The 12,275-nt window shown below is 41.3% G+C and overlaps 1 protein-coding gene and 1 pseudogene across 3 annotated transcripts in view; both read left to right on the top strand.

Moving 5' to 3' along the window:
- ARHGEF3 (Rho guanine nucleotide exchange factor 3) overlaps window positions 1-12,275 on the top strand; it is a 320,037-nt gene that overhangs the window by 145,195 nt on the left and 162,567 nt on the right. The gene's annotated exons all lie outside the window — the stretch shown is intronic.
- Window positions 5,346-5,980, top strand: LOC114501458 (annotated as a pseudogene).

The raw sequence follows: 12,275 nt of genomic DNA, 5'->3' as shown, positions 1-12,275 counted from the left end.
AAATAGATAGGGGGAGGGCAAGAATAGTATGGGAAATGTAGAAACTAAAGAACTCATAAGTATGACACATGGACATGAACTAAAGGGGGAAATGTGGGTGGGAGGGGGGTATAGGGTGGAGGGGAGAGAAGGGGGGAAATGGGACAACTGTAATAGCATAATCAATAAAATATATTGAAAAACAAAAAACAAAAAAAAGAGACAAGGAGTGTAACTCAGTTCAGTGCCCGAGCATTGGAGGGGGAGTAAGGCCCCTCTGGACCACTGATGCAGGTGCACGTGCACCAGAGGCAGAAATCGGCCTGAGCCGGCACTTGTCAGGTCGTGTGACACGGCTCCGTTTCAAGGAAGATAAACTACAGGTGTTTAGAGAACTGGTCATAAAGCCGTTTTGTAAAACCTGGTCCCTTTTTCAGCTGCTGACGGAGGCAATATTTGATCGTTGCGGTCCAAAGGAGAGATTGATCATACCTTTTCACTGGAATACAAATAAAAACAAATTCAAGACAGAAACAAAAAAACAAACAAACAAAACAAAACAAAACAAAACAAAACAAAAAAAAGAACCTGGATCCTGGAGATTGACAGTCTGGGTTCTAATCCTCACTACCATTTGAGCTGGGGCAAGTTCCTTACCTCTCTGGGCTTCAGTTACATTACCTGCAAAATGGAAATAATGATAGTATCTGCCTCAGTTTATAAAAATGTCTATGAAACCCTTAAAACAGTACATCTTGTCAGTGCTCAGAAATGCTAGCTATGATTATGATTGTAATTTGTAGGAAAAGAAGCCCTACAATGGACTAGTGTTTCCTAAACTTCAGTCATGTTTCCCATATTCACGTGTCACTTGTACTGTTATTTTCTACTTGTTTTTCTTTAAATTCTCCACTTTTTTTTTAGCTTGGGCTCATCCAAAGTAGTAATGGTCTTGAAGTCACTAAACACTCCAACGTGTTTCCTAAAACACATAATAAACACATCTAGGTCTATCTCACATGGTCTGAAATGATACTGTGTCACCAGCACGCCCACTTCCCGCACTTTGGGGACTGCAGAACCGGTGGCTGTGAACATCTAAGGCCCAGGTTGCTGCCTGCTGGTGATTTAGGCAATGCTTATCCTACCAGAGTGAACAGTCAACGTGTCCTTCACTCATCAACACTGCCTGAGAACCAGCTTTGTGCTTGACTCTGTGCCAGGTGCCAAGATTGCCAAAGTGTAGGTTTTTGTAGCTCCTGCTGCCTTCTTTGAATGGAACATTACCAGCCCAGAGTATATGGAATCGAGAGAGCTATGAAATGACCCAATTGCTGAAATCCCACGTCAGTGAGAGGTAAGAGAAGCCAAAGACATGCTCTGCCCGAGATCTCTGCATGTGGATGAAGGAGATGATCTCAGCCAGCTTTTACTCAGTAACAACCATCCCAAACTCAGTGGCAAACAATAACAAGCATTTATGCTTATGCTCATAGGTGTGCAGGTTGTCCAGGATAGTCTGTCTCATGTGGATCTATGAGTTACCCATGTGCTTATTTTTTCCTGGAGAGCTAGCTCAGAAGGTCCTAGAAGAACAAGCAGAAACACACAATTCCTCTTAGGTCTAGGTTCAGGATTGGTACACTGTCCCTTCTACCCTTATTCCATTGGCCAGATTAACTCACAAGCCATGTAAGTCAGGAGAAGGCATAAGAGTTTGCTGAATAATAGATTAATCTACCAGAGAGATAATTCCTATTTATTCCCTCAACCTACATTTACTGAGTGCCTACTATGTGGAGCATTCTGCCATATTGGGGGAGGATACATATAGTAAAAATAAATGATGAGGGTGATAATATCTAATCCAAGGCATAGCATGTATTAGGTTCTAAATGAATATGTGATGAATGAGTATCTAGAGTGTTGACTAGCGATGAGTATTTCACATAGGTTATCTCATTTCATTCTGCCATCCCCCCACCTCCCTGTTGAGCAGGTACAATCATTCCATGTCAGAAGAGTGCAATACTGTCTTGGCCTGTTAAAAGCTTATAATCATCTGATGTGAGGAAGAGGAGGATTGGTGAAGGCACAGCTTTGGGAAAGAGGCAGGTATTGCACCAAAGAGGCTCAGGTTCAAATCTATCATGCGTTTATTCCCATGTATACCTCATATGCTGTCTTGGGCACTAACTCTTCACATTCCTACCATGTACTAAGAATTGAGCATGGTACCTGGCCTGTCATAGTTTCTCTAAATCACTAGACCTTTGCTTTCTTGAGCTCACATGTATTTTTGAAGGTTCTCTTCTGTGCAGGCCTATGGTCCCAGGTGAAAAACTCTGCTCTAACTATTTATTCCATTGCCTTCTCCTCTTTCCTTCCCTCCCTTAAAAACTTCATCCAGTGAAAGAGATGTTTTTCTGTATTTATATGTCAGTGGATGATATAGGAAAACTCATATAATCCAACCCCTTCATTACATAGATGATGAAATAGAGACCCACAGAGGTTAGCTCACTTGCCCAATGGCCTACAGCTGCTGCTGCTGTGGCTAATAATAATAATACTATCCTCAAAGCAGATGACTTATGCTCAGATACAATTAGGCTTTATTCCCTCAATAGCTGCTTAAAAACAGTGTCCATTCTGACCTATCAGTTCTATGAATCACATGGCAAAGCTAGTTGTCTTCATCTTCATAGCCAAAGCCGTCGATGACAGAGACATACATGCCCAGTTTCAACTGTAGAACCCCTGTGGTGTGGGTCCATTAGGGCAGAGCCTGTGTCATCTCTTCCTCTAGGTCTTCCTTTCCACTTTGTCCCTTAGTCCTCACCCAGGGCTGTGTGTACAGACCACTAAGACTGCAGGATGGTTGGGGCTGAGACAGGGACATTTATTTGCCAAGCCAAGGGTGGAAGGTGGCTTACAGTTGGAGCAGGGGAGGAATTTGTTCCTGTACAGTCCTGGAAATCTTATTTGGAGCTATTCTTCTATTCTTAGTTTTGAAGGCACTGTGTTCTCTGGTGCATTGTTTTAACAGCAGCCAGGAAATCAGTCCCTGCTCAGGGTCAGCAATGTCCCTGGTTCCTGCCTGTGGCTGCCCAGGTAGGAAGTGTACTGGTTTGTTTCAGGGCTGATATCTCATAGTCAGGATCATCACCACCCTTTCTCCTTTTGTTGCCCACCTTGTCTGCCTTTCCAGGAGGAAAAAGAGAGTCTAGTGAATCTATTTTTCTTTATAACAATAGTAGCTACACTTATTTCTATGTAAAAAGGAAAATGCTAAAATCCAGGTCTCAACAACAGAATGCTGTGCCCTCTGAAACAGTGTCATCCCAAAGAAATGGATTGCGTGCCACAGATGTAATTTTAACAATCCCAGTAGTCTCATTAAAAGAGATAAAAAGAAATAGGTGAGGTTAATTTTAATGATTTATTTAGCCCAATATATCCAAATGTTAGCATTTCAACATGTAATCAATATAAAAATTGTTAAGGAGATGTTTCACCTTTTTTTTTCATAGTAGGTCTTCAAAATCCAATGTGTGTTAGACTTAGAGCATCTCTAAGTCCACAGGCCATATTTCATGTGCTCAGTACCCACACGTGGCTCATAATAGCCCCTGGATAGTGCAGGTCTCCAGTAGTGCCATCCAATAGAATTTTCTTTTTTTAAGATTTTATTTATTTTTTTAGAGAGAGGTGTAGGGAAGGCAAAAGGGAGGGAGAGAAACATAAATGTGTGGTTGCCTTTTGAGCACCCCCTATGGGAACCTGGCCCACAACCCAGGCATGTGCCCTGACTGGGAATTGAACTGGTGACCCTTTGGTTCGCAGGCCCGAGCTCAATCCACTGAGCTACACCAGCCAGGGCCCAATAGAACTTTTGATAGTGATGGTAATATTTTATATCTCTGCTGTCTCCTGCAGAGGACATTTAAATCTAAACAGCCACATGTACCTCTAGATATTTGATATTATTAGAAAAATACTGACTTAAAATTCACCAAGATATTATTTTTCACTTACATTGGCAGAGATTGAAAAGTTGGATAGCACTGTTTGGTGAGGGTGACAGGACCTTTTGTGCATGGTCAGTAGGGGAAAAAATTGAAATGGCCTTTATGGAGGGCAATTTGGCAATGTTTAGCAAAATTACAAATATAGCTTCCATTGGGCCCAGAAGTTCCATTCCAGGATGTTGCAGCCTTTTATGCATATAGATTGGTTTATGTAGAAGAATATTTGCTGTACCAAAAGATTGGAAACCACGAACATAGCCATCCAAATAGGGGACTAGATAAATACATTGTATACATTTTAAAAATGTAATTTGCAACTATTGAAAAAACAAGATCAAGTTTTATTTGATATCGTGGAAAGTTCTTCAAAGTATAGCATTGAGCAAGTGTAGAGCAGTGTATATAGTATGATGCCATCTGGGTAAAAGAAATAACTTGCTTATTTTTGTCTAGAGCAGCTGCAGAAGAATGAAAAAGGAACTGATTGAAGTGGTGCCTCCTTAGGGAGGAAGCGATGGCCGGGACAGGAGAGAGGCCTATTGTACGGTGTACGGTGTACCTTTTTTGGAATTTAACCCCACGCACTTAAATTACCTACTCAAAACATAAACATCTAAAACATAAAAAGAAGAAACTGTAAGGGAAGGGTGAACCAAAGAAGGCTTCCTAGAGGAGGTGACCTTTGGGTTGAATTGTAAAAGATGCATAGGAGTCCTTCTGGCAGGAGCAAGGCTGAGGCTCAGAGATATGAACAAGGACAGGTTTAGGAATCTGCGAATACCCAGTGGTGGGCAGAGTACTCAGTGTACAAAACAGGGCAGTAATGGAATTTGGACAGGAACTGGATTGGCCAAATGGGAAGAGATTTGTGAGCAAAGTTTGAATAACTGTATGAGCCAAAGGCAGCCATTGACAGTTTGAAGGATGTGGGAAATGACATGGCTGTGTCCATGTGAAAGACTACTTTTGGCAGAGGGCTGGATGTTTTGAAACAGTGATTCTCAAAGTGTGATCAAGGACCCCAGGAGTTCCCAAGATCTATAAACTAACTATGTAATTACAAAACAAAGTTTTCATCATATGTGTCAGCCGAAATAACAATCACGGGTTAATTGCAGATGCAGATATATGAATCTAACTGTCTTCTCTGCAGCCAGAAATTCAGAAAGTTGTAAAAGTATAAAAGAGTGCTTCTCTTCTCACTATGTATTTTGTTTTGGAAAATATAGTTAATTTTTATTAAAATATTATATGGATTAATAAGTAATATATTGTTATTTTTAAAAGAAGGAATATTTTTCGTGTGCATAGTTAGCTGGGCCTTCTTCCTTCTTGTCCAGTGCTACCAACATGGTGTTCAGGTGCTTCACGGAGATTGGCTTTATGGCCTGTGTCTCGTTTGGGCCTCATGCGGGGAAGTTGGTTATGATTATAGATTGTCCATCAGAACAGGGCTTTGGTTGATGGACCTTGCACTTAAGTAAGAAAATAGGCTATACCTTTCAAATGCATGCAGTGCACTGACTTTATCCTCAAGTTCCCATATGGTATCCTTCAGAAATATGTCCGACAAGCCTGGCAGAAGATACCAGTACAAAATGGGCAGCCATGGGTTGAGCCAAGAAGATTGTAGCCAGAGAAAAGAAAGCCAAGATGACAGATTTTGACTGATACAAAGTTATGAAGGCAAAGAAAACAAGGAACCAAATAATCAAATGTAAAGATAGGAAGCTTCAAAAGGCAGCTTTCCTGAAAACTTCTCCCAGAAAGGCAACTGCTGCTAAGGGTGCATCTATAGGCAAGAAGGCTCTACCTCAGAAAGTTCCAGAAAGCTAGAAGCCAGAAGGCAGCTCCTCCAATAGTTCAGAAGGATCCAAAAGCTCCAGCCCAGAAAGCACCTGCTCCAAAGGCATCTGGCAAGAAAGCATGAGAACTTAAGAGGCTATCATGAAGTAATAAAGGTTCTCTTTTGGGGGAAAAGTAGGAGGATTTTTTAAAGTGCTCAATTTTATTTTCTAATACTGCAAATATTGATATAACCCACATAAACAAAAGCTCTTTGGGACCCTCAATGATTTTTAAAAGTATAGAGGGGTCTTGCCCTGACTGGATGGCTCAGTTGGTTGGAGCATTGTTCCGTACACCAAAAGGCTGTGGGTTTGATTCTCAGTCAGGCCACATACTTGGGTTGCAGGTTCCATCCCTGGTTGGGGTGCATATGAAAGGCAGCTGATTGATGTTTCTCTCTCACAGCAGTGTTTCTCTCTCTCTCTCCTTGAAATCAATGAAAAACATATCCTTGGGTGAGGATTTAAAAAAAAGTATAGAAGGGTCTTGAGATTAAAAAATTAAGAACAGCTGGTCTGGAAGTAAGGAGGCCTTGTGTGCTTGTGATTCTGGCTGGATCAAAATAAACTATGGGGAAGCACATGCAGCTATGCAAATGTGAGTTAGGTAGGAGGCATGAACTAGCAGTGCTGGACTGATGTGCATTTTATGTGTCTTGGTGCCATGAAATGGTGTGGGCAGGTATGTGTGAAAGAGGGAGCAGGATTGATGGGTTGATTTTGACTGGTTGGAATGTCAGTACATGTCCTGTACTCTATTTCCTCATTAATAGATATTTCTGTTATTTCAGTCCTTTGCTGTTATAAACATCCTGAACATCCATGTACAAGTCTCCACCCATGTACAAGAATTGCTCTAGTGTGTCTCCCTAAAAATGGAATGCAGGGCAGTAAGACATGTACACCTTCAGCTTGACTGGGTGATGTAAGGTTGTTCTTTAATTTAGGGCCTTCCCTCCAGCCCTGTATGAGAGTCCCCATTTCTCCAGCTCTTAGTATTGTCAGACTTCTAAATTTTGTCAATCCAATGGGTGTGAAATGGCACCTGACTCTTTTAACCCCAAACCCACCATCACTCCTTTACCCACCCCCGACCTTGGAGCATAAGATACTAAACTCTGAATTGTGGACAATTCAAAAAGTCTTTACCACAAGGAAACATGTGTGTGTGTGTGTGTGTGTGTGTGTGTGTGTGTGAATACACAGAAGCAGGTTCTGTACTGGTTTTTGGGTGAGGAAGAAGGGAAAAATTGGGCCACTACTTTTTATTTTAGATAAAAATCACTCAGTCAGTGTTCTTGTGGTGTTTGCTGTCTTTTGAGGTCAGTTGGGTCAGCACTAAAGGAGAAGAAGTCAGGGCCTTCTCAGCATTGCCTGGCTTGGTCTGGGGTTTCAGGAGAGGTGCAGTCTGAGGCCTTCAATCGAGACCTGAAACTTTGGGCAAACAAATGTAATGTATGCGTCACTTTCTCTGGACTGGCCACTTGTCCTCCCTGGATCAGGCCTGCCTGTGCGCCTGAAGGCAGGGCCAGCCTCTCCAGCCTGAGACCTGTTTAGGTGCACAGGGTCCTCCCTCTGTTCAGGAGGGCCACGTGCTTGGTTTTACACTCCTCTAGAGTCCTCGTGAAACTCAGTTTTTGGATAGAGCCCTACATTTTCAATTTCTCTGAGCCATTATGTAGCCAGTTTTGCCGAAAGCATCTTTGTGTCTCTCAGATTAACAAGGGTGTGGGCAGAGGGATGCAGCCCCTTGGGTGTCACTGTTCTCCTCACTCTGTGCAAGGCCCACTGTTCCCCCCACAATAGGCCCCAGTGCTCTTGGGTGAAACACTCATTTCCTCATTTCATGCATGTATTCTCTTTTTACTTCTTTCTGTCTCTGTAGACAGAGACAGAAAGAAGTAAATACATACATACATATGTATGTATACCACACAAATTCATATAAATATACATATATAGTTGATTCTCATTATTCTAGATTCCATATTTTCCTACTTACTGAAATTTGTTTGTAAACCCCAAATCAGCACTCATGACACTTTTGTAGTCATTTATGGACATGAATAGAGCAATTAAAAGTTTGACATTCACATTCCCAGCTGAGGTCCAACTAAGCAACACTCTGCCTTCTTGCTCCAGTTCTCATACTGTAAACAAGTGTCTTTTTCTTGGTCTGTTCAGTGCCATGTTTTTCACATTTTTGTGGTTTTGGTTGATTTCACTGTTTAAAATGCCTCCCTCCACCCCACCCCCACCACCTCCGCCAAGTGTTGTGGTGGAGTTCTTGAGCACGAGTAGGCTGTGATGTGCCTTACAGAGAAAGTACGTGTGCTAGGTAAGCTTTCCTCAGGCACAAGTTCTATAATTGGCTGGTGGCCATGAGTTCAGTGTTAATGAATCAACCATATATATTAAATAAATAGGCATAAAACAAGATACATATCTTGAAATGGTTAATGAAGATATTGTGACAAGAGGCTTGCAGGAACTTAACCCTATATTTCCTCTAGGAGCAATAGTTCAGTATTCACAAACTTCTTGTCCACAAAGACTTACAGAACATCACTACCACAAATAACAAGAACTGACTGTGTGTACATATATATGTATGTACAAAGGTCTGCCCAGAAAGTACCCAGCCATGTAATTTAAAAAATAGAGACATTTATTGAAGAAGACACAAGAAACATTGTACATAGGACAACGACAGCCCAGTCCCCTTCAAAGCAGACACCTTGGGACTTCACACAGTTCTCCCAATCACCATCAGCTGCCCCATCATATTTTCCTGAATCTCATCAATGGTCTGAAATCTCTTCCCTTTCAAAGGTGATTTTAGTGTTGGGAAAAGCCGAAAGTTACAGGGCACCTGATCTGGGTTGTAGGGGGATTGAGTCCCTTGAGTGATTTGATATGTTGCCAAAAAACTCTGCACAAGACATGATGCATAAGTAGGCACATTGTCATATTGAAGCTGCCAATCACCAGCTGCCCATAGCTGTGGCCTTCTGAATCATCTGAATAGTTTCTGTGGAGGACTATTCAAGCTTAACTCAAAATGTGATGCAGATCCATTGCTCAACTCACTCAGTCATTTTGAATGTGACAGCCACACAGTACACATGCTCATTCAACAGTGTCTACTGCCCTCACTGACTAGTACAGTAAAGTCGTCATTGTTCGCATGTGCACATTCCAGTTCGTCCTCCTTGGCTGCCAGGTTATATCAGTGTCTGCAAACCATTCTCACTATATTAACAATGTTTGGACTTTTTCTGGACAGACCTCGTATGTATGTATGCATGTATTTGTATCTTTATTCACCCTTCCTCTCTCCCTTGCTCATTCTTTTTTCTACTTCTCTTTTTTTCTTCTAATTCCTTGCATTTTCTCTTCTCTTTCATTGTTCATTGGTCTTTCTGGCATTAGCCTTGAGTCCTCAAAAGGTACCCAGAGAAAGTACTTTTGTCCACTTGTTCAGAGCACATTGGTGGGTCACTCTCTTTGTGCAGTGCCTTGGGCCATTGTGGGACCTGAACACAAACCTTATGGTTCAAAAGTGTCACCTACAGATAGGATTATTGTCATCCATGATTTTGAGGTAAATCGAGAATCTCATATTTGTTTCTAAAAAATGTTTCAAGGTCTCTGCTCTTCTCATTGCCCACTTTCCTCCCTGACCTGGCAAGCTCCTTGGCCATGTGTTTTCATAGAGGCAAACAATATTGGAGGGAAACTTTATAGGTCACCTAGTCCAATTCCCTTATTTTACAGATAGTGAAACTGAAATCTAGAGGATAAGCGAACCACCCCAGGTCACATAGCTAATTTGATGGCCTTAAAAAAAATAGATAAAAACCAAGGAATAATTGTTTCCTCCTTGCTCTATTTTACTACTTATGAATCAGGTAAGAGAGAGATAGCATTTGTTGTGTTCTGGCAACTTCTGATTAAAATGTAAAAAACAGATTTCTGTAAATTGTGTACATTATAATCAAGCCAGAGAAAATATACAAGTACACATTTTAGAAGACTATTTAGGTTGAAACTTTTCTTTTACCAAAGCATTTCATAGATAAGTTTGCAACATACAGAGGGTTTTAAAATTCCTTGTTTGAGTGATTTTCATTATCAAAATATCTTTTCTAATACATCCTAAAGTGGGTGTCACCGGGTCCTCATGATATGTAGCTTTGAGAGCCAGGACTGTGACAACAGAGGGGAGAAATCTCCCACAAAGCTGACCAGGAAACAGATCCAGCAGACCTTGCTTCCCGCTCACTCCCCAAACCTTAGCCTCCACTCCCTCCCCTCCCAAAAAGGGAAAACGTGCCCAGTAAAGATAACAGTGCCCATCCTTAAACAAAGCAAGGCTAACCCTTTGGGTCCCCCAAGTGCTCCCATTTCCTGTGGCTAAAGTTAGACTTATTAGATATGAATTTCATTTTTAATCCATGACTGGGCAGTCAGAGGGCTACAAATTCTCTCCAGAAAAGATGGACAGGGGAAAAGGAGGAGTCCCTTTGCAACCATCCCAAGGGAGAAGGGTTCAGAGTGTTGCTTTTTTTGTACTTGTCATAGCAGCAAGTATGCATGGGACAGTTACTTTGTGTGAGAGTTATGAGACTGAGTTTCCACAAAGAAAGTGTTTCCTAAATCACACTCACTTGTGAATCACCTTTTACCACAGCCACATAGAAAAATACTTAACATTACTAGAAGACAAAACAGTTTTTTCCTTATATTTATCTTTAATGGAAACTTTATCGTGATTAACAAAACCAATATACTTGCTATATGAGGTCTGTCTAGAAGGTATCTAGCCATGTAATATGAAAAATAGACATTTATTGAAGAAGATAAAAGATACAAGAAACATCATATATAGAATAATGACACCTCAGTCCCCTTCAAAGCAGGCACCTTAGGACCTCACACAGTTCTCCCAATCACCATCAGCTGCCCCATCATATTTTCCTGAATCTCATCAATGGTCTGAAATCTCTTCCCTTTCAAAGGTGATTTTAGTGTTGGGAAAAGCCAGAAGCTACAGGGTACCAAATCTGGGCTGTGGGAGACTGAGTCTTTGACATGTCGCAAAAAAACTCTGCACGAGACATGATGCATGAGCAGGCACATTGTCATAGTGAAGCTGCCAATCACCAGTTGCCCAAAGTTGTGGCCTTCTGAATCATCTGAATAGTTTCTGTGGAGGACTATTCAAGCTTAACTTGAAATGTGATGCAGATCCATTGCTCAACTCACTCAGTCATTTTGAATGTGACAGCCACACAGTACACATGCTCACTCAACAATGTCTACCGCCCCCACTGACTAGTACAGCAAAGTCGTCATTGTTCGCATGTGCACATTCCAGTCCACTCTCCTTGGCTGCCAGGTTACATCAGTGTCTGCAAACCATTCTCACTATATTAACAATGTTTGGACTTTTTCTGGACAGACCTTATAAATAGAATATAACCATGAAGATAAGTAATACACAAAACAATGTAACTAAATTCTAGCTAAATGCTGTTGTACCCAGAAAAGAAGGATTGAGGTTGGTAAGCACTGAATGAGTGTTAAAGGTGACATAGCCCCAATCTGAGCTTTTCTCCTTTAAGCCAGGCAGTGAGTTAAAAATTTAATACCATGCTGTGTATAATGCTCACTTTTCTGCCCAAATTTTTGAAGGAAAAATAAGGATGCATATTATACATGGGTAGTATTAATTCCATATCTATATAAATGTTTTTCATTCTTTCATTTATGCTTGTGCATTAAATGTATAACTCTAGAAAGCAATAATGATATCTGTATGCAAAATAATACCCTGGAATATGATAATCAGTTTTGTTTCTAAATATAAATAAATAAAATTGAATTAAAAATTAAAATGAAAGATTTTTTTCCTGAAAATTTGGGCCAAAAATGTGGATGCGTATTATACACGGGTGTGCATTATACATGGCAAAATATGGTAACTTTCTTATTGTGTAATCTGATGCTAGGTAAATCCTGTTGTAGCAGACTCTCTCGGTGCCCCACTCATATCCCTTAGTCTCACTTCAGATGCAACCTAGAGTCGTCTGTACCCACCTATGACTTCCTGTGTCCTTCTACTTGAGGGGTTGTCCAGTCAAGAGGGTTAACATCCTAAGAAACCCCTCTCCATCAAAGAGAGGCAGGAGTTGGTAGGCTGAATACTTCCACTTCCTCATGCCTTGGTGGGAAATTATGAGGTGTGTCCTATAGCCTATTGGGAGGTCCTCAGTGGAGTACACTCCAGCTGCCCACAGCTATAACCTGCTGACTCCATTCCCCACTGTGGCTTCCCTCCTTTCCCCATCGCACTGCCCCACTTCCTACAGTTCTTCCTGGCATTCACCTTTCACATGAACAGCTTATACCTAAA

Source organism: Phyllostomus discolor, chromosome 7 (genome assembly GCF_004126475.2).
Source record: "Phyllostomus discolor isolate MPI-MPIP mPhyDis1 chromosome 7, mPhyDis1.pri.v3, whole genome shotgun sequence".
Taxonomy (NCBI): Eukaryota; Metazoa; Chordata; class Mammalia; order Chiroptera; family Phyllostomidae; genus Phyllostomus; species Phyllostomus discolor.
Note: the sequence above shows the minus strand (reverse complement) of the source record. Positions and strands in the feature narration are given on the sequence as shown.